The sequence below is a fragment of the Numida meleagris genome, chromosome 5, assembly GCF_002078875.1.
Source record: "Numida meleagris isolate 19003 breed g44 Domestic line chromosome 5, NumMel1.0, whole genome shotgun sequence".
NCBI classification, from domain to species: Eukaryota; Metazoa; Chordata; class Aves; order Galliformes; family Numididae; genus Numida; species Numida meleagris.
This window is the reverse complement of record NC_034413.1, coordinates 39,809,629-39,827,772: the sequence shown is the minus strand read 5'-3', so window position 1 is coordinate 39,827,772 and position 18,144 is coordinate 39,809,629. Positions and strand designations below refer to the sequence as shown.

Here is an 18,144-nt window from a genome sequence, read left to right as displayed (position 1 = left end):
TAGTGTTATGTGGCTTGAGTTCATCATGCCTTTAGTTTATTTCAAGATTAACAATGTGCACAAACCCCAGAACATAGAAGTGATGGACTTTGCTTAGGTGAAATGACTGTGTATTGACTTAAAGTTGAACAGAAATTTGGCTTATTCTGTTTACAATGATCTGGTAAAAGAGTGTGAAAATAAATAAGAAATTAATGTATTAACTATGAAATTATTTATAGGAAATGTAAAAATATTTTATTTCATTGAAATTTGAGGGTGTTCCTGTTTGATAAAACAGACTGAAAAATGTAAGAAAAAATGTAAGAAAAAATTACCTGAAATTTATGTACTGTAATTCAGGATTGTTCTTTATATTTACAGCATTGTCTTGAGAACAACTTGAACATTTCACTCTTGATATCTGAGAATAAATCTCCAGATCACCCCAAACCTCATATACTTGCATAAAATAAGTGGTGGCAGAGGGAAGAGACTGAAAATTCAGGTAGAGAGAAGGTAGGCAGTTCTTGGGAGTGAGAGATACGGTGAGATTTTCTTTCTTACTGGTTGTCAATGCATGTAACTTACTGGTGAGTCATAGGTTTTAAACAAGTGTATGGGAACTGCTGAGTCATGGCGTGAACCACTGATTGAGCACCTGGAGGAAAGACCCAGTCAGCCCTGGGAGCACAGGTGAAGGCAATTCACCTGTGCAACCAGAAGGGGTGGAGCCTGGCTCATTTAAGGGCTGACTGCCCCTGAGGAAGGATCTCTTCCTGGAGATCCTTCTTTGGTGGGAGTCTTTCCCTGCAAGCCCAAAGTCTTCCGATCCAGGTGAGCGCTGTATTTTCCTTCTACCTTTTTGTAACGCTATTTCCATCGCGTTAGTCCTTCTGATTGCTATAACAAGAAATGTGCAATTTATATCTGTGAAAAATGCAGTACCTAAACTGCTTTCACAATTAGTTGTTTAGACATGGATCCTAGAGATTGACATGCCATGCTGCAGAAAGTTAACTAACATCTATTAAATGAGCATCCAACATTGGCTTATTATCTAAACTTTATTTCAATTATTTCATCCTGTTGTGTATGAACAAATGAATGTGAAATCAGACTGTTAACTATTTTTACAATGCTTTTACAACACATTAACACCACCTTATGGTGTTTCTTGCCCGAGATCTACAGATCTCAAAACCAAAATGCTCAAAAATAATAAGGTATACATATATATATATTTATAAGTTGTCATGAATATAGTGTTTGTTTATAAAGTTTACTTTGAAAGTTAGGTTTGGTTTCTGAGCTAACCTGTCAAGTGTCAGTGAAAAGAAAAATGGAAGTAGATTAATTTCAATTACGATTACTGGCATGTGAAGAAGAAGAATGGAAAAAAACCAAAAACTTTGCTCTAGTAAGTTATAGTATTTGGATCTTTAAGAGACTGGAATTTTCCAGGCTGAGTTCTCTTAAGACATGAAAGACATCAATTTCTAAAAGCAAATCTCTTATATTTTGAAGCCTATTCTTCATACCTTGTGCCTCTGTTAAATTATCTAAGAGCATCATTTTGATTTTCTTCTACTTAAGTCTCCAACTGGTGAGCTGCTTTATTGTGTACACTTAGTGGCTATATATATATATATTTATTTCTGCTCTGCCAGTGACTCACTGGAGAAAGAGAACCCATTTTCAAGATGAAATGAAAAAATGCCCATGTTATTGTGCTGAATCAAAGAAATTGTTATCTTTGCTCTTTCTTATGAGAAGCAAAAGCTGTACAAATGCTTTTTTCAGAAGGAGATCCTGCTCTCCATTATCAGTCTTCTGGAATCTTACTGGAATCAGTAACTACTGGTAACACATGCCATGTTTATTTCATAATCTTTGTTCATTTTCTGAGACATTCTGGAGTAAATTTGCTTTTCTGTGAGACTGAGCAGAGACCCTCAGACAGCCTTATCATACCACCGAATAATTTCTTATCACTGGGCTCCTGATGCTGTTGAACTTCCTTGCTTCTGATGCTGGTGCTCATTGAGGCTAAATCTGTTATTTAAAAATGAATATTTTAAGGATAAGTGATGACATTCCACTTGAAGGGGCATCGATCTGGCACTTTCTAAACATTGAATTAATGGAAAAACTTAAAGACCACAGAACATATTTTTTTGTATCTCTTTTAGGTGATGCTTTTGGGTTCAGTAAAGCTGCAGATCATTACTGTCATAAAAATCCCGCAACAAATGAGATCAGTCTCAATTTTCAACACACCAAGAGAGAGTTTATTCAACTAAGCAAGCAGCAAAGTGAGCAAAACAGCGCTGGGCGGCTGGGGAGTCAGCGCTCTGCCAACGGCTTGCAATCTAAACGGGGTTTGAGCCCTTTTTTTATGCAGTCCTTATCTCCTGTATACGTGGCCCTTTCGGGGTACTCTGCCTTTCTTCTGCGTCTGCACGGGCTGTTGCTGGGGGTGGGGGGGGTCGGTATCTGCCTCCTGGTGGTCACTGGGATGAAGGTTCGTAGTTATCTTCACTGCTTTCAGCTGCTCATGTACTTGAACCAGGCGCCGTTAGCAAGGTCGTGGTTTTCTGATTCCCGTGGTTGCAACACTGTTTAGGTTACTGGATGTCCTGACAAAGGGGGGGCTTTTACAAAGCAACCCTTGAGTTTCGATTTGATTAACAAACCTCACCCTTTTATTTATTACAATTACTTTGTGTAGTTGTACAATCAGTGTCTTTGGGATTGGTGAGCAGCTGAATGCTGCACTTCTTCCCATTAACTCTAGAATTGCTAAAATATTTGTTATAGTGTGTCAATGTCCAAAAATGTATCTGAACTAGATAAAGCCCTAATCCCTGATCCTGTAATTCCAATGGTTTCTCCTTTGCAGTTCAATATTTGTCAGTGCTGGAATCTGGTATTGCAAATCAAAGACTCACAATTCACTTACTCATTTGAAATGCTTATAGGATGGAAGGCATTTCAAAGTACATGTCTTAGTTTCACCTCAAAGTTCAAAGCAAAAAAAGAATATATTATATTCATATACTTATTTTGTGATTATTTTTAAACCATATGCTCTAATTTTTTTTCAGGTTCTGTGGCCAGTGTGAAAAAAAGAAAAAACAGGGAGAAGAGAAAATGTTCCTTCCATCTCAGTTCCACTCATTTAAATGCATCTTCAGACTAGAACAATGACATCTCATTTTCAACAAAGACTTTTGGAAATTGATCTCCTAAAAAGATGTCAGCAAACAGACACGTGAGTAAAAATAGATAATTTAATTTAGTTTTACAAAATGCTTTCTGCTGAGTTCACTGCTTATGAAAGTAATAGTTAAATGTGAGAGTGGTTTTAAGCTTTCACAAGTTGTTACTTGAACTGTGATCTTTCCAGAGGTCCTACTCCAGGTTATTTTTCTGTCTTGGGTGAGTAACCTTTTTTTTCCAGAGATAAATCTCTTGTACTCCCTTGAAGACAAACACATGCTTGTTTTTAGTCCAGTTGCATTTCCTACTTCTATATTTATTTATTTGTTTATCTTTAATCTAATTAGTTTCTTCCTTTCTTCTTTCTGTTTCACCTATCTCCTGGACCTTCATCCCCATTCCATTTTTAAGTGAAAACCTTTTCCATTTATCTATCTTGAGACATCAACAAAAGTATTTGAACTTTTCAAGTCAAAGTATGCATGTGAACTCAAAGAATTGAATGGAATGACATTGTAATACCTATGAAGTGTAATTATTTTGTTAAATGGGTGGGTGAATTTGAATTCTACAACTTCTATGACCCATGTTCCCAGTTCTATTGCTTGTGAAAAAAACCAGTTTTGGGAACTGGTTCTAATACTTTACTTCAGTAGTCATGTCTAACCAGCCTAAAAAATACCTTCTTACATTGCTTGACAACAGTCTGCTTGGGAGCATGAGGTAAAAGTAAACAGTTTATAGCTGCTGAAAATGAGTAAATATACATAAGTCATTTTTATGCCATAAATATCTACTTTCACATTGTAACACTTAGTGCTGCTGCTATTTGTCCATGTAGGTGAAGATAATATCCCAATCCTTATTAAGAAAGTATATATGATTGATACATTTAAAAAATATTAAATTATTATCAGAATACAGTATTGAAATAAATATCAAGGAAGCAATTTTTTACAAATTAAAATTACCTGTTATTCAGTTTTGGAAATTCTCTTGACCAGCCTTTTAGCATGGAAACTTTCAGTTATTCAGAAAATTTGGATTCATAATTCTGATTCACAGTGGTGAGACTTGTTTATCAGGAACTGTCACCACACTGATGTTATCAATGACTGAGAAAGAAAAACAAATGTTTTAGATACTGTCTGACTTGCTTATTGCACACCTAATTCATTAAGAAATCCAGATCATTACTACTAGTGGTTGTCACAAGACTGATTGCCTTGAAAAGGCAATGGTTATGAGTCTCAGTATTAAAAGCTGTTAATTTAAACACATGAATTCATCTTGCAGTTTTTCTCTTCCAGTCTTCCCATTTTCATGATGTTTCTTTTTACCGAAACTTTCCGATACTTGCACAATATCATTAATTTTGGTCTATGATGGTTAGGAATTTTTTTTGGAGTTACCATCTGTTCAGGCAGAATAACTTTCGTGGACTCATGGCTGCCATTCTGCTCAGTTAATCCATGTCTATGTAGGCAGATAAGGAACTCATCTGAATAAATTCCAGAAAAAATAATTTACAAACTACTGGAGGATTTAGGATTCTATACCTAAAGGGGGCAATGAACACATCCTCAGCAAGACCAACTATATTTAGGTTTCATGCCAGCATTCTTCCAAACTTTTTCCAAACTTTTTACATGTTTATAACAGCTCTGGCCTCAAATGTATAGTCAATCTGTAAAGGGATCCATTGACTCCACAGTGTCCTGCAACTGAATTAAAAAGGAAATTTCAAAAATCTCTGGAGTGCTTCCTCTCCAAAGACAAAGGTAGCATTCAACAATTTATACCCATAGGTTTGAAGTGCCAGTGGGATTGGTTTTTTCCATTTTCCCTGCAACTTTTTCCACATCATAAGGCACAAATAGCCTTTAGCTTATGAAAGTTACATAAAGGTATTGCTATGTGCCAACTAGGGACTCATATGATTCTCTGTTACTTAAAATATTCCCTGTCCTTTTCCCTACTGTACTGGAAAGATCTGAATTGAGACACTTTGTCCTATGGCTTTTGAGACAGAGCTTGTGCAAAGAAATCTGGATAAATAATGACTGGGAAATGACTTTCTCCCTTTCTAATTTCCCCTACAACATTGTTAAATAATGAGAGGTCTCTGTGTGGATGCAGCACTGCATGAATTAAGGACAAATCATCCCAACAAAGTAGGGAATGTATATTCTTTTGGAAAGCACATCTGCTGAGTTGCTTACGAGCATCTCTTGTGATCAGGAGAGTTCCCAGCTCTAGTGGTACTGACTGATTTATGCAATGGAAGAAAAATAACTTATATGCATGCCTTTTACACTTATCTACAGTGTATGTGCAGGAATGCAAACAGATAACTTTGTCACAATGTCCTAAATTCTTCTGTTTCTCTTAGAAGGGTCTGCTTGTTTATTTGCTCTCAAGACAAAACGCATGCTTTCTGTTCTCATATGCTTCCCTGTCTAAGGAGGTCCTTATCATATTAGCAAGATAAGGATGCCATGAGAAATAACTTTTAATTTTGCTGTAGTGGTGGCCTCCTGACTCTGTGTAACTTAATATAAAATAAAACTCAGTGTTTTAACCTTAGAAAAACAGCTTCTGCACATTCTGCAAAGAATTAAATGCACAGATCTTCTTTATTACTGACTAAACCAGTCTAGGATGGAGTAGCAGTCCTAGTGGCTTGAAACAGCTTATATCATGAGCTGTGTTATTTAAATGCAGTTGCTACAACTCCAGTATTTTTCTAGCAGCCTCTAGATCTGTGACAGCAGCTCCTAGAATGACCTTGTTGCTTCTTTGGCTGCCCACACCACCTACTGCTGTGATGTTTGCAGCAAAACCTGCAGTGCTGGTGACAGATTTCTAGCACAGATTTCGGACATTTTGGCTTGCCCTTCTGGACATCTTTCTCTTTCATTCTCTCTGGTTCAAAAAAGTTGAGGGGAATAAAGAATTTTCACTAATTTAATCTCTGTTAATCCTTTACAAAACATGAATGTGGAATTCTTATTATAAGGGGGTAGAGAACATTTTCTTCTTGTAGCCAATTTCCTATAATAATTTAAAGGAAGAAGTTTTCTTAACCTGCTAGAACTTAGTAATTAAAGATAACCAACATCAAATATCTAGAATCATAAAAAGAACAATATAATAATGTATTCACTAATAAGATGAAGCTGTAAAAACAACAATATTTGCTGTAATATGGATTTCAATTTCTAATGACACTAGTAGGAATATAAGTAACAAAATAATGGAAAAAGTCATCAGAGATGCTTTTTTCACACATTTATATATAAACGTTATATAAAACTGTTATAAAATAAGGGTGAACATCAGCATGGACTAGGAGCGTGCTGTTGACATCAGCTTTAACACAGCATTTTTTAGGTAGAGATCTACTGTAGGAATATATTATATTACGTTTTTACTCTGCATTTAACTAGTGGAGTCAAAGGGGTTAGGTGAGTAGGCAGAAAAAAAATCCCAGATTTCTAAACCCCCCCCCCCCCAAAAAAAAAAACAAAAAAAAAAACCAAGCAGATAAATTGTAAACCAAAGACTGTATTAAGAACAGGGCTTGACTTCTCCCTCTTGCCCTCAGTACCTAAGAAGCAGGCTCCTGGATGAGATAAGAGGCATGTCTGATTTTGTTGGTTTTTTTCAGTTTTACTCCTGAAAAGAAGGTTTTCAATCTTTCTGTTACATGTAAACCCAGAGTAGGAATTGTGTTAGAATGACCACTGGAAGACAAGTGTCAAGATTTAAATGCATTAAGGCAGCTGTCAGTGTGTGCACACGTATGCATTTATAACTGTACAGAGATGTGTGGTGTACTGTATCCTTAGCTTGCAGTTCAGAATTAGGCAAAGGAAGAAAACTGTTTTATTAATTGTCTCACAAAAAAAGGCTATCAAGAATCCAGGAATGCACCTATGAAATATGATACGGAAAATTAAGTTCTATAGCATAAATTTCACCATAGATGCATATTTCAAAAGCATTTCAAGAACAGGTACACAGGAGCACCTCAGATTTTAAAATTCTAATTATCCTTATTTCAGCCAGCTTTCTTCTCCATTGAGAAGGAAATGAAAGATCAAAAACCCAAAGGTTGAATTATTCAATTATTTTTATATATTTCTACTTCTAAGAAAAGTAACTTCCCTTTTCTCCTTTTTCCTTCTTTGTTTTACCAAAAGCATGCACAGATTCGTTATTACTATGTAGAATCCTTCATTAATGGCAGAAATTGCAAAGCTCAGTGCCAAAAAAAGCTGGAGTTTTCTATATACGCATACATACATGCATGTATACATATGTATATTTAACATAATGATTTCGCTGCCTAACAAATCTTGAACCATTTAGAATGGAATGCATTCTCATTTTTTCAGACAACAATAATTCATCTGCAGGATGTTTTTTTCAGTAGCCATGTAATGAGGCTTTTAGAAACACGGCACAAAAAATGAAATGAATAAATCAAACTGTAATGAAATAAACTCAAGGATCTGATAGTCGCAGTGACAAACAACAGGGAGTTCTGCTGCTTTCCTCATCTGTTGAAACTCATTTCTTTCTCTATTCTTAGAATATCCTCATCATTGTATAGCAAGTGCAGTCTGGAGAATCTGTGTGGAGATCCTTGAAAACCTCCAAAATTCATTTTGGAGGCTACGGGGGAGAAGCTGGAGCTAAAGAAAGTTGTGTTCGCTGAGCCTTCTGTAAGATATTCACTTACAGAACATAGTTTTGCTGCTTACAAAATGCTTGTAGCAGATGTGGGATAGAGAATTAATATTTTTCAAGCTTGTGAATGCCAGATGACTCCTCTGTTGGAAGAAAGGGGAGTTAAAGCAACTGGATGAGGCTGGATGGTTAAGGTCTGTGGTTTATCTTCAGCACATAGACACTCTGCTTGGACAAATGCAGGTCAAGAAGCATCAGCCTTTATATCCAGAAGCTCTCTACAATTCCTCTGTTTCAGTGAGTCTAAGTTGAAAGAAAAATAGATCTTAATGTCAAGTTATTTATTCACTACAGAAGGTGGTAAAAAGTAGTGTGACATTTCCATATGCTCATGGTGTGCCGCAGTTGCTTAACTGTGGCTGAAGGGAGATGGATAAGTAGGAAATAAGCAGGAAATGACCTAGAGCTACAGAGAAATGAGTTCCAAGCACAGATCGATACATTAAAACCCTCACAATGAGAGGCATGCCCTGGCATCCCACACCTTGCCCAGCTCTGAGGACTTAGAGCTGCCTCTCTGCATTGGGAAGGGAGTGAGCAGGCTGATGGTGATGTCTGCTCTTAGGGCCCTGCTGCCATCATTGTCTGGGAGCATTTCAATCTACAGACCATTTCCCTAAGAGATTTGTATAATTACACAGCAAAAAAAAAGAGTAGAGTATTATCACACCTGTTGTTTTGCTGCTTGGGCTGTAAGCCCTCTTAGGAAGTGGCACAGTAACTATCATCATTAACCTCTGTCACCAGCAGCTTTGTTCTCAGTGGCATTTAGCTTTATACACTTGAGTCAATTCCTTGAGGCTTTTGAACAAAATCTTCCTTTGGTTATTGCCAGTGGGAACAAAAAAAATCAAACAAAGGCACTAGTTCTCCCTATCAATAGCACTGTTTTGCTTTGCATGGAAATTTTGGATGAATTCTTGACAATAAAAATAATAACAATAATGAGTCAATTTTGGCATTGGATGCTCAAAAAAAAAAGTTGTATAGAAATTGTACTAGAATATATGTAATTTTTCACAAGTTAACGTTCTGGTCATATTTCAGCTAGTCCTTTGCTTTTAACAAGCACTTGGAAACATCACAGCTTTTTTATTTTAATCCATCTGCCACTAGCTACTTTGCAAAGTGCTCCTATGATAAATAGTAAAACCAGGAGCCCATATCCATAGTGGTGCAGTTCAAGTATAAATTTTTAAGTAAAAACGACAACTTTCCAGTAAGCTTTGGTTAATGAAAAGTAAAAGTTTCTGCAGTGTTTGTAGCCATTATTAGAAACTGTTTTTTGCATGCAGCAAGATTTCTTATGGAAAAAATAAAATACTTGCTTAGGTGTGCCTTTTCGGAGTTCTCATATGCAGTCTTGGTGGTCTATTGCATTTTATCAAAATCAATCACAAACTCTCCAGCCAAAAGTTTTTATTGTTACTGATAAAATTGCTTTAGCAAAAATAAAAGTAACCAGACCGAGAGAAGAAATAGATATCTACAATTTGGAATAATACTTTATTTTTACATGGGTATACATATAGAAATATTTTTATCTAGAAATATACATAAAAGAATAAAGACTTGGAGGTGTGAGAAGGGAGGAAAGCAAACATACACTGGAAATCTGAGTCAGGCTTCTCTGGACGATACATGACAGGAAATGAGAAAAGCTTTTCAGGAAACTTTAGTTTCTTTGAAATCTAGGCCTGCTAGCCTGCACTCAAGTCTCAGTTTGCAGCTAATTTCAGTAGAAACAAAATTGAATAACTAAGAAAGAATTAAGCCAACACAATTATTAATGGAATATTTATTATTTTTCTAAGTGATGAGCACAATTGAAACACATCAAGTCACTTATGTTATTTATACATGTAACTTGTTCATAGAACCATAGAATTGTTTCAGTTTTAAGGTCATCGAGTCCAACTCCTCTGCAGTGAACAGGCACACCTACAGCTATATCAGGGTTCTTAGAGCCCCATCCAGCCTGACTTTCAGTGTCTCCAGGGACAGGGCATCCACCACCTGTCTGGAGCAACCTTTTCCAGTGCCTCATCACTCTCATTGTGGAAAAGCTTCTTCCTTACATCAAACCTGTATCTCCCCTCTTGTCCTATCTTTCCTCTTGTCCTGTCACCACCAACCCTGCTAAAGAGTCTGTCCCCTTCTTTCTTATAGCTCTCGTTTAGATACTGACTGGCTGCTCTCAGGTCTCCCCAGAGCCTTCTCTTCCCCAAGCTGAACAGCCACAGCACTCTCACCCTGTCCTTATAGAGAAGGCGTTCCATCCCTTGGATCATTTCTGTGGCCCTTCTCTGGACATGCTTCAACAAGTCAGTGTCTCTCCTGTTCTGAGGACACCACATCCGGACACAGTACTCCAGGTGAGGTCTCATCAGCTCAGAGCAGAGGGGCAGGATCACCTCCCTTGACCTGCTGGCCACACTTCTTTTGGGGCAGTGCAGGATATCGTTGGCTTTCTGGGCTTCTAGGGTACATTGCTGGCTCATGTCCAGCTTGCCATCTACCAGTACCCCCAGGTCCTTTTCAGCAGGGCTTTGCTCCATCCTTACATCCCCCAGATTGTACTGATAGCAGGAGCTGTTGCAACCTAGGTGCAGGACTCTGCACTTGGATTTGTTGAACTTCATGAGGTTCACCTGGGCCCAGTGCTTAAGCCTGTCTCTCTGAATGACATCCTTTTGCTTGGGCATGTCGACTGCACCACACAGCTTGGTGTCATCCACAAACTTCTTCAAGGTGCATTCGATCCCTCTGCTGATGTCATTAATGAGGATATTAAAATGCGTCTGCCCCAGTACTGATGCCTAAAGGACACCACTCATCGCTGTTCTCCATCTGGACATTGAGCTGTTGACCACCACACTCTGGGTCCAATCTCACAACCAGTTCCTCACCCATCAAATGGTTCACCTGTCAAATCCATATCTTTCCAATTTAGGGAGAATTCCAGATAGATGGCATCAGTATTTCTTCCCTTGTCCACTGATGCAGTTATACCATTATAAAAGGCCACTAGGCTGGTCAGGCAGGACTTGCCCTTGGTGAAGTCGTGCTGGTTGTCCTGTATTATCTCCCTCTCTTCCATGCATAGCTTCAGCATAGCTTCCAGGAGAATCTGTTCCACGATCTTCCCCTGCATAGAGATTAGGCTGACAAGTAAGCAGCTTCCTGATGATCTTTACTACCCTTCTTAAAAATGGGTACAATATTGCCTTTTTTTCCAGTCACCAGGGACGTCACCTGACCGCCATGACTTCTCAAATATCATCAAGGGTGGCTTGGCAATTACATCAGCCAATTCTATCAGGACTCTGGGATGCATTCCATTGGAACCCATAGACTTGTGTTTGTACAGATTCCTCAGGTGGTTGTAAACCTGATCTTTGCTTACCCTGGGAGGGGGATTGCTCCCCCAGTTCCCACCTTCCAACCCATGTTCTTGAAGTCTCTGTGAAGAGCAGTTGCTAGTGAAGACTGAGACAAAAAGTTGTTGAGTACTTCAACCTTCTCCTTGTCCATTGTTACCAGCCTGTCCGTATTGTTCACTAGTGAGGAATGTGCCTTCTTGGACTTTCTTTTCTGGTTATGTACCCATGGAAGCCTTTCTTGCTCTTCTTTGCACCCCTTGTCAAGTTCAGTTCCAGCTGGGCCTTTCCTTCCTGACGCTATTCCTGCATACCCTAGCAGCATCCCTTTACTCCTCCCAGGTTACCTGTTCCTGCTTCCATTGCCTGTGCATTTTCTTCTTGCTCTCCAGTTTGATCAGCAGCTCCTGGTTCAGCCATGCCAGCCTCTTGCCTTTCTTTCCTGACTTCCTGCACCTGGGGATGGACAGCTCTTGTGCCCTAAGGAAAGCTTCCTTAAAGATATGACAGCTGTACTCTGCTCCCGTATCTTTGAGGACAGTTTCCCAGTGGGTTTTGTTGACTAACTCCCTGAGGAGCTGAAAGCTGGCTTTCCTAAAATTTAGTGTCCTGGTGTTACTCTTTTTCTGCCTCAGGAGTATGAACTCCTCCATTGTGTGGTCACTACAGCTTAGGCAACCTCCACTCCTGATATAACCAATCAGTTCACTAGTGTTGGTGCGCAACAGGTCCAGCATTGCATCCTCCCCTGGTGGGGATGTCTGTTACCTGGCTCAAGGTATCTTGGATGCATTCCAGGAGCCTCCTGCTTTTCCAGCAGATGTCTGGTCGTCTGCCTGGCATATTGGATATTTAGTTCCTTCCAGGTATGAGTCACCTACAACTAATTCCCATCTCTTCTTTGAGGATGTAGCCTTAATACTAGCAGAAGTCTTTTTCTGGTTTTGGTTTTCTTGGTTCCTCAGTATATTCTGATGTAGTGAAACAGTAGCCAGAGGAAAAAATCTTTACCACTTCATGATGTATACTTAACAAAGAACTTTTTCTATCATTCTTAACAATGTAGATGTTAGTGTCATCTGAGAACCAATCATGACTAGAAAATGAGTCCAAAAATTCTATTAATAGTTGTTTGATATATCTGGAATAAAATTTTTTTTTACTCAAGCCAGCACAGAAGCATATGTATTTTCCCATATATTATCTGAAAGCTAAGCCAATTAATGGAAATATAGAAGCCTGGTTAAGGATGTAAGACTATTCCTGTGGTTTTCTTCACTTGTTTGTACGCTGAGATGAGGTTTTATATTTTTTTATTGAAAAAATGAATTTTATTCTTTTTATTTCTTTTTAATCCAGCTGTTTTAAGTTTGATGCATCAGAATATGTATGTTTACTACTAGCTTAAAAAACATCTTTATCATCCTCAGCCTTCATTTGTTTTGTTCAGTCAAAATACATAGATTGTCCTTACCTCGTGAGCACATGGAAACTTTGTTTTTCTTTCTCCTTTTTCTTCTAACCACCTCACTCCTTGCTTTTCATTTCTAGTTTTCATTTCAATATAAAGTGTCCAGAGTTGGTTCAACAGTCTGTTTCGGTAGCAGACACACAAGTGAAAGGAAAGCCTGTGATCATTACTCTTTTGTGACTTGATAATATTAAAGACTTCAGGATTTAAAATTAAAAAACCAGTCAAATTAATCAGAATGAAATTAGATTATTAGATTATGTGCATAATCTTATCTTAGCTGAAGCAGAAACTATACTGGCCATTTTTTTTTTTTTTTTTTTTTTTTTGCTTCTCATGAATGAATTAAAATTATAATGCTATAGAGGAGTACTTTGTGTTCTATTTTTTTTTTAATTATCTGGGATGTTGAGAAATTGCAAAATGTTTCTCTAACGTTTTACCTATATAGCGGTTTAATAGGATGTCATACTAAACATGTTAAATTGGATTTATTGTATCAAGAGGCAAAAGAACCTCATTATACAAAAAGCTCCAGCAAACTGAATCCTGCCTAATATATAACCCAGTAGTTTAATTTGTAAACCTGTTTATTGCTCTTAACAGACTTCATTAGTACCTCAGAGTTCTATAAGATGTTTGAATGATACTTGTTATAATTAATATTTAGTCTTTAATGCTATTTACGATTTCCCAAACTTTCAAAATGGTTCTTGTGATTGCTTTTTTTAAAATTTGTCAGCTGTGCAAACTTTATTACTACAAGGACACTAGAGGGGTTTCACAGAGGCAGCATGGCATCGGATTGATTAATTGACTAATTGTATTCTCCCATAACAGAAGTTTTGAATATCCTTTCTGAATAGTTCTGCTTCCTCTCATTCACAGTTAAGTATGATTCCTGTATCTTTATTTAGGTCATTTAATGAATCTCTAGACTTGGACTGGTTTTCTCCAGGGAGTTACATTGGAGCACTGATTCTGATCCTTTACTGAATTTCAAGGAGTGAGGAAAAAGAAATATACAGAAAGCACATACCAAAATGTTACGTGAAAGAGGAAGGAAAGCAGCAGAGTATGTGACTCTAACCCAGATTAATATTTCACGCATGATTTGCATCAGCAGTATTAGCACACTTGGGTTATAAAGTTCCAGAAAGTGCTAACTCTAATTATAAATACTTGTGGTATTCTCAGAATGAAATTTTGGGCATAAAAGAGTAGCCAGATCTCAACTACCCTCTCTATTTTCTTGCTTAGAAACAGGGAACTACCTCCCATTAGTGTGTCTACTGCTCTCCTCCTACAGCTTCAAAGTGCCTTTGTGTGTGTGTGTGTGTGCGCGTGACTCCTTGCATTTCTGCTTGCTCTGCTCATTAAGAACTGGCATGTCAGCAAATTATTATGCCTTTGCCTCCACAGTCTTCCAAACTGGAGTGATTGTGCCCTCCAACTGCTGCGAGCCTGACTGCTTCTGGGTTTTGATCGATTAGCATGGGGATAGCTTTGCTTCCCTGCTGCGCTCACATTTCATGACATCAGCAGAGTAATTGACAAAATGGTATGGTGTGCAAATACTTCAGCAGTACCAGCTGGTGCTAATTGTAATTGATACTGTCATCATACGTATTTAAAAAAGAACTTATACAGAAAATACTCTGTGAAAGACGGGGGTGCATGCTTTTTACCAGGTGAGATAAACCAAGGGCAGGCATGGATCTTACTAGAACAAAGGATGCTGTGATGCATATTGCTGTGATGCATATTGCTGTGATGCATATTGCTGTGATGCATATTGCATGCATCTTGGGTGAGTATTCAAATAGTCTGGTTTTAGTCATAAACTCTGGGTTTCCCCATTGGCAAAGGAGTCGCAGTTCATCAGGGAAGGGGGGAAGCTGCATGCTCTGTGTGTACAGAAAAGGCAACGAGTTTGTGGGGATCGGTGATTCTGAAGGATGTGGGGGCTTTATTATTAATGATTCTTGTACAAATTTCATACTCATAAGATTATCAGTACTGAATGCTCCAAACAGATCCCAGAGGTGGGGGTTGGTTTCCAGTGAGGCATCCACCCCAGGACTGGGCCCAGAATGGAACCCGAAGCAAATCAGGACTTTTAAAATGGAAACAATGTTACCACAGTGTTAACAGCCTGCTGGAAACTTCTGTCCTTCCTCAGGCAGCCAATAGATGGTTTTCCTGTTTCTCTTTGTTCTCTGTAGGAGAGTTTTGATATGCACATCGACTCACACTTTCTCAGGTGATAATTGATTCCTCAGTTTCTCTTTTTGATTTATCGCTGGCAGTTCCAGGCAGCCCCACGCGAGGTTCTCAGCCGACCCCCAGGGCCGTGCTCCGCGGCCTAAGCTCTGTGCCCAGTGCTGCCCACCCAGCGCCTCAACTGGAGGCCATTTCCCCTCGCGGCACGGGGCGGCCATTTTGTGTCCGATCTGCCTCCTCACAGCTGGCTCAGCTCCCTCACTGCTGCCACCACATGGAGAGGAAACATAAAAAGTCTTTTCCACAAGTAGAAAAGTTTTACAACAAAAGTTCTGCCTGAGGTGTTAGAAAATTAAGAGGAAAAAACAGGTGCTAAATCGTTATTCCAGTGGGTATTCTCATTTTGCAACTAAGGTATTAAGCATTGCTTTCTGATATTTTGAGTACAGTAAAAATGAGAATTTAATATAAAAGAAAATAACATTTTAAAGTAGATTGACTTTGACAATTAAGAATTAGTGAATACAAGTGAAAATTTATTTGTTGGTCACCCAGGTATATTTTCAGATTGCACAGGGAAATGCTTTAGCTATGTGCCCACAGAAGACCCCAGTGTACTTCTCTCAGTTCAGGTATTGATGGGTTCACATCTTCTGAAGTTCAGCCTTCCTTGTTTTCTGATAGCAGCTGAACAAATAAATCTGTCAGCGTGGCTGGAAATAACCACAACTTATTAGAAAGTGCTCAAAAGTTCTAAATATTTTCCTCTTTACAGTAGTTTATCCCAAGTTAGAGCTAATTCAGTGGTTTCATTCAGCATCTGAGAGACAGACTTCAGTTTCAGGTTCAGCTCAAGTTGTTAACTATCTTTTTGCCTGCTGCTTTTACTTTTTCACTTTGTCTAGACAGATACCTTTTGGAAGGTAAATATAGCAGTCAGCCTCAGTTTTGCTGGGTAAGTAAATGAGCTTGAAGATCAACTATATTAGTGATCCTGTGTCACATATGTGCCTGCTATTCCACTAAGGAAATTCTCATCATGTAAGGTTAAGTGTTTTATTTTGGTTATGGTACAGGAAGTCAGACAGGAACAGGAATGTACTCTCATTATTTTATATGGTTTCATAAATAGATTTCCATAAGCTCTATGTCAAACAAACCACAAGAGGCCAAATTCTAGGTTGGTATGAATCTGCATACTTAAACTGATAAGCTCAAGCCCTGTGTCCACGACACAGGCTCAGCCTCTTAGGCGAACCAATAACAAGCATATGGGGAAGGGCCTTTCCGCGTTACAAACCGAGGTCCGTGACACACCTACTACAACAGATTAGTAGCATTTTTCCACTGCATATGAAAAGGATGCTATCAGTTCAGCACTGCCATTACCCCAGCTTGAGTGCTCATTGCTGCTGTGTCTCTTTTTCTCTAACTGTCATATTCCCAAGATGCTAGAAAGAGCAACATTGGAAAGCTCTTATCTCCAGGCTACAGATGGAGATATGAGGCACATGGTAGAATAAGGGTGAAATTCTCAGCAGAGATTTATAAGTTACTCAGATGCTTAACTCCTATTTTCAAAAGTGATACAGGCCTTTTTAAAGCAGCTCTTCTGTGCACAAGAAAATAATCTACTTAGTTGCTGTAAGAAACATGCCACTTTATATTAATCATTCAACATAGAGAAAGAAGGGGAAAGTTCACCTGCATAGACAGAAAACAAGAGAAAGAGCAGAACATAGCTATGTGCTGTGTCACTCTGGACAACTATTTGGCTCAGTGTTGAGCCCATTATTATTCCTAGATTACAAAGTAAAATATATGCTTTTAAAGCTACAGGGATACCTTTTTTATTTGAAGTCTTAGATGGGGAGAGTTGTGCTCTCCTAGTCTAGCTTTCAGTCTTTCAGCTGCTCAGTCCTGTAGACTCTCCTGATGTCCAGTGTTCCTAAAAGGATGCAATTCATCTTGGCCTCTTTTCCTTCAGAAAATCATTAGAAAAAGAAAATAGCTCTTGCACTACATGACATTTCATAAGTGCTCTTAGAATAGCAAGATTCCAGAATGATATGTGGTGTTCTGGAGGGCAGATGGCTCTTAAGACATCTGATATGTGTCAGGTTCTTTTGGCTTAACTGTATGTATATCACTCTAGTGGAGTGATATACATACGCTGATATTGAAAAGCTTGCTCTACAGTTATTCCTCCATCCTGGCTTGTATTAGCTCTATGCTTGCCTTCCTGTCCATGCAAAGCTGATGAAGGTTTAATCTAATCAGAGATTATAGATTTAGGAAGAAATTGCTTTGTCTAGAGAGCTTTCAATAATTTCTTCATCTCTTTCTTAAAAAAAGATTTAGAAACTGGACCATGTGATGGAATGAGAATGTTAAAAACTATTAATTCTATCTTTCATAGAATCACAGAGTCATAGAATTAGCTAGGTTGGAAAAGACCTACAAGATCACCCAGTCCAACCATCCACCTACTACCAACAACCCCACTAAACTATGTCTCCCAACGCTATATCTAAACGTTTCTTGAACACCTCCAGGGACGGTGACTCCACTACCTCCCTGGGCAGCTCGTTCCAGCGCCTGACCACTCTTTCAGAAAAGTAGTATTTCCTAATGTCCAGCCTAAATCTCCCCTGGCGCAACTTGAAGCCATTCCCCCTCGTCCTGTCACTAGTTACAAGAGAGAAGAGGCCGACCCCCAGCTCACTACAACCTCCCTTCAGGTAGTTATAGAGAGCAATGAGGTCTCCCCTGAGCCTCCTCTTCTCCAGACTGAACAATCCCAGCTCCCTCAGCTGTTCCTTATAAGGCCTGTGCTCCAGACCCCTCACCAGCTTCGTCGCCCTCCTCTGAACATGCTCCAGGGCCTCAATGTCTTTCTTGCAGTGAGGGGCCCAAAACTGGACACAGTACTCGAGGTGCAGCCTCACCAGTGCTGAGTACAGAGGGAGAATGACTTCCCTACTCCTACTGGCAACACTATTTCTAATACAAGCCAGGATGCCATTGGCCACCTGGGCACACTGCTGGCTCATGCTCAGCCGAGTGTCGACTAATACCCCTAGGTCCGTTTCCTCCATACAACTTTCCAGCCAC

The 18,144-nt window shown here is 38.9% G+C and overlaps 1 long non-coding RNA gene across 2 annotated transcripts; it reads left to right on the top strand.

The window, feature by feature from the left end:
• LOC110399944 lies at positions 754-9,972 on the top strand. Of its 2 annotated transcripts, none has more exons than XR_002439482.1 (4): positions 754-816; positions 2,172-2,294; positions 3,087-3,253; positions 7,799-9,972. It is a non-coding gene; the product is annotated as an uncharacterized LOC110399944 (long non-coding RNA). The 2 variants fall into 2 exon arrangements; XR_002439481.1 differs by having other exon boundaries at positions 2,172-2,360.